Here is a 5,151-nt window from a genome sequence, read left to right as displayed (position 1 = left end):
CTCCTCCTCCTCCTCCTCCTCCTCCTCCTTGTGGCCTATACAGGTATATCATTTTTTATCTTTTATACTGTATTTTGACTGTACCTTTTCTATGTCTACATACACAAATAATTATCATTGTGTTACAATTGCCTACGGTATTCAGAACAGTAACATACTATATAGGTTTTTAGCCCAGGAGCAAAAGGCTATAATATGCAGCCTAGGTGGGCCCTGGCTGTACCATTAAGGTATGTATGTGCACTTTATGATGTTTGCACAATGACAGCATCTCCTTAATGCCACATTTTCAAAATGTATCTCTGTATTTAGTGACTCATGATCATATTCAACTGCCTACCAGATATCTGCTATCTCCTAAATATCTCAAACTCCTTGTGCTCAGATTTAAATGCATCATCCTTGCTTTCATATCTATCTTAGTCCTTTATTTCTATAATACGGTAGTTGGTATTATTATACACTCAGTATCTCTGGTGAGAAATATGGAAAACTATCCTAAACTAGTTTTCTCATTCAAAACTCACATCCAAGTGGATCCCCAAATCCTTTACATTGGTTTTAAATTCATATCTTCCTCTTAATTTCCACAGCCTTATTTTGGGCTCTTATTCTTTGCAATTCAATTATTACCACAGCCTTCTCCCAACCTGTGACCCCACCCGTTGCAATATATCCCCACTGCTGCTGCTGGTGTGATCATTCTAAAACTCATTTTGAAGAACTTTATGTTTAGAACAGCTCCTTTACATGGCATTCGAGGTACAGCACAAACTTCTTAGCCTGTATCAGAAGGCCTTTTGTGGTCTGTCCCTGATCTATCTCTCCAGCCTGAATTCTAACCTCTTCCTAAAAATGAAAGCCATACTCAATACAGTTCCCCTAAAGCAGCCATCTATTTTTATAGTTCTAGGCCTGCAGATTTCCCCCCCTTCTTTCACCTTTTCAGCTCCCAGATCTCAAAGAATGTATTATTTTATTCATCCTAGAATAGCAAATAGATTTTTAGGCTAGCTCTTCTCACACTTCAAGACTTACGTCAAATACTTCCCTGAGAAGCATGCCCTGTTACCTAGTCAGAGGTAGGTTTTCTCCTTTGTCCCCACAACTCCATCTGCATACCTTTATTTTAAGACTGAGAACATTGCCTTGCTCTTTTTGTTGTTGTTATTTCCCCATATTCTTGTTTCTTTGTTGTTGAGCTCAGTGAAGATAGTAAGGTAATACCTAGAGGTGTGTGATGTAGAGTCAGACTGTGGAGTGGAATCCTTTCATTGCCATTCACAAACTGTTGACCTAAGTCATTTACTTTATTGTTCCACAGTTTCTTCATCTGCAAAATGGGTAAGATAATATTTCCTTTCTCATAGAAATTTACAAGAATGAAAGAAGTTCAAGTACATCAAGTTCTTACAACAATGTATGATATGTACTACTTTCTAAAAGTTAGCTATTATTTCTTATATTTATTTATTTTATTTTTTTAACTTTTTAATTACAGTTGACATAAATAGTATTAGTTTCAGATATACAACATGGTGATTAGACATTTGTGTAACTTAAAGGTGATCACCCTGATAACTATAGTACTCATCTGACATCATACATGGTTATTACAATATCATTGATATATTTCCTATGCTGTACTTTATATCTCTGTGACTGTTTTTATAACTGGCAATTTAAACATCCTAATCCCTTCTTTTTTTCACCCATCCCCCAATCCCTTTAATATTATTTTTTTTCTTCTATGCCTATAGGGAAGATCCCCAAGTATTAGTTAAATGAATAAATAGATTAATAAGTGAACAATAGAGCAAATGAACCCTTTTTAGCTAGTTATAAATGTTTAAAATACACCAAATAGTTCCTCGGAGAGCCTGTTTCTGACCTTCTCCACAAATTAAAATAATTTGCCCCCTTTCACACAATCCAGTTCTTCTCCTTCAAATTATGTATTACAATTCATAAGAATATATATTTTAAGCATTACCATATGTTTTATTCATATCTGTATTCCTCACCCCAATTGACTTGAGGTCAATTCATGTCCACTTGGTTCCCCACTGCTCACTCAGTACCTTGCACAGTGTATGACACATCATAAGTGTTCATTATATATTAACTGAACGTGTGAAGGCACAGTCAAAGGAACATGAGTAGATTTATTTTTCTTAGCTGAATCAGAATCCTGAGCAGAAACTCTTAGTGCCTCTATAATATAGAGTCTATATCATTCTAACACACAGCAGTTATCATACTATTAACATCAAGTTCTAAAATCCAAAATTTATACTCAGTTTTGGTATTATCCATATGAACTCTTAGCATTTATTTAGAATTCATTTTTCATTATCCAAACTGTTCATATCTGTTTGTTAATCATAATGTACCTAATTTGCTTGACATCCCTCTGAAATCTGTTTTCAGAAGAAGAAAGATGAAAAAGGGAAAGAAGGGAGCTGATTATTGTTGATTATAGAGAAAGTGTAAAAATATACCATTCATAAGGCTTGAGAACAGCTCACCAAGAAAGTTGCCGTGAATCCAAATGTTAACTATTATACTATTACTAATAAAAGGCATTTGTTTAATGTTTTACAATATATAAGGCAGTTCTATCATATACATTCTCTCACCTAATGCTCACAACAGCCCCAAGGGAGAGTTAACACATTTTACATATGGATCAACTTAGATTCACAGAAATTGCATGACTTGCTAAGTTCTCACAGCTTTTGGATTGGCCAGGCTCTGACTCAGATACAGATCTGCTTTGCCAAGCCCATTGCTCATAGGATACCAATGCAATTCCTTCAAAAGTGAGATTTCTGTGTGTAATTGAAAAAAAATAAAAACTAAACTAGGAATGGAATCTTGAATAGGACTTCATATAGGGGAACAGGTAATAAATAGGATCTGTTCATCATATTAAATACAAGAGGAGTAAATTTGCATGTATCCATAGCTTTGAGCTTATTTAAGCTGCGTTAAGATCTTGGAATGAGTTATACCAGGACTTTCTGGAATAAAGTGATAGATATTTTTTGAATTCTGAATTTTATCAGATGCAGATATAGTATTTTGTATGCTGCTTTGTCAAATGATAATATCTAAAGCAGGTCATTGTTTAATTACAATGAAAGCTGAAGTAAACAACATGAGTGATTTCTGAAAATCTAACCACTGTGAACCACACCCTTTGGCAACTCTCCTAAAACTCACAAGAAGACAATAGGGTAGATTGTGCTAAAAGAAATTTTTAAATAAGTGTTAAGTTCTGTGCAAGACTAAAACTAATAAATGAAAGTATTTAAAATTATGTAAGGAAACTTTCTTTTTGGGGGGCACATTTGACATTTTCCTGTGTGTTTTTTTTTGTGTGTGTGTGTATGATTACCATGTGAAAACCAATTCTAAACAGGAAAGAGCTTTTAATTAAGCCCAATTTAATAAAAAGCATAAATGTGGAGTCATATAGGTGTGGATTTGAATCCCACCAGTAAATTATTACTATTAGCTATGAGAAAGAAAGCAAATTACTTAAGCCATTTATAACATCACAAAGGTTACTGTCAAGATTTTAAACAAGATACAATATCCATCTATCCATTCTTTCATCCAGAGCCTACTTTGTGTCCGGCACTATCTCAAATACCTAAAATACAGCAGCGAACAAAACAAAACCCCTGTCCACATAGTTTCCATTCTAATAGGTGTGAAATAAGAACGTTTCTACCATAATGCATGATACATAAAAGGTACACAAGATACATTGATTTTCTTTTTCAGTTCCTTCCATCATCCCCTTGGAAACCCTTGGTCATTTGTTCATAGGATGTGGGTGGATTAGTCCTATAATACGTAAGCAGTATTGGCAGTAACAACCTCTGAAAGTGAAATAAGGGCTATGTTAAAAATACTACTGGTTAAAAGCATGTTTAAGACAAGAAACGACTCATATCTTTGTATTTGCTGAATGTTTGGAGAAGAAAACAACAAATGGTCCACAGAATGATTAAATAAATCACCCAGGTTTGATTAGCCTGGTCATGTACATGGACTAAGGGACCACACTTGAAAAAAAGGAAGATTAGTCAATAATTGTTATCAATTTTGTACATTTACTCTTTTATATGGATATGAGTCAGGGTATTTCCAGGAATCAGTTACCAAGTTTCTGTCTCAAAATGTACTCAAGTATATCCTGCAAAGGGAAGGAAAGAAAAGCAAAGGAAGAGTAAGACTCTGTAGATGTTATAAAAAAAGAACTGCCCAGCCATGTGGCTCAGTGGTTGAGTGTCAACCTATGAACCAGGAGGACATGGTTTGATTCCCGGTCAGGGCGTATGCCCGTGTTGTGGGCTCAATCCCCAGTGTGGGATGTGCAGAAGGCAGCTGATCAATGATTCTCTTATCATTGATGTTTATATCTCTCTTCCCTCCCTTCTTCTCTGAAATCAATAAAAATATATTTTTTACAAAAGAAAGAAGATCCAAAATTTGGCAGCTACTTGAAGATATGAAGAAAAGAAAAAAGAAAAATCATGTAAGTGCCTAGGGTGGGCTTCCTTTTATACTTTTACTAGAGGCCCGGTGCACAAAAATTTGTGCACTCGGGGTGGGGGGAGGGGGGGTACCCCAGCCCGGCCTGTGCCCTCTTGCAGTCTGGGACCCCTCGGGAGATAACGACCTGCTGGCTTAGGCCTGCTCCCGGGTGGCAGAGGGAACGCCCAATCCCTAGGTGCAGCCCCTGGTCAGGCTCAGAGCAGGGCCGATTGGGGAGTTGGGGCGCTGCCCCCTGTCATGCACAGAGCAGGGCGGATCGGGAGGTTGCGATGCCACCTCAGTCACGCTCAGGGTACAGCCGACTCGGGGGTTGGGGCACCGCCCCCTGTCACACTCAAGGCAGGGTCGATGGGGAGGTTGCAGCGCCACCCCCTGTTACGCACAGAGCAGGGCCAATCAGGGGGTTGGGGCGCTGCCCCCTGTCACTCACAGAGCAGGGCCCATCAGGGGGGTTGGGGCTCCGTACCCTGTCACACACAGAGCAGGGCCGATCAGGGGGTTGGGGCGCTGCCCCCTGTCACTCACAGAGCAGGGCCAATCAGGGGATTGGGGCGCTGCCCCCTGTCATGCACAGAGCAGGGC

At 38.4% G+C, this 5,151-nt stretch overlaps 1 protein-coding gene across 1 annotated transcript in view; it reads right to left on the bottom strand.

The window, feature by feature from the left end:
- Positions 1–5,151, bottom strand: part of LOC102252327 (general transcription factor IIF subunit 1) — a 33,800-nt gene that overhangs the window by 798 nt on the left and 27,851 nt on the right. The window lies entirely within an intron of this gene.

Source organism: Myotis brandtii, unplaced genomic scaffold, assembly GCF_000412655.1.
Source record: "Myotis brandtii unplaced genomic scaffold, ASM41265v1 scaffold371, whole genome shotgun sequence".
In the NCBI taxonomy this organism is placed as follows: Eukaryota; Metazoa; Chordata; class Mammalia; order Chiroptera; family Vespertilionidae; genus Myotis; species Myotis brandtii.
The sequence above is the reverse complement of the archived record's forward strand: the minus strand, read 5'-3'. Positions and strand labels throughout refer to the sequence as shown.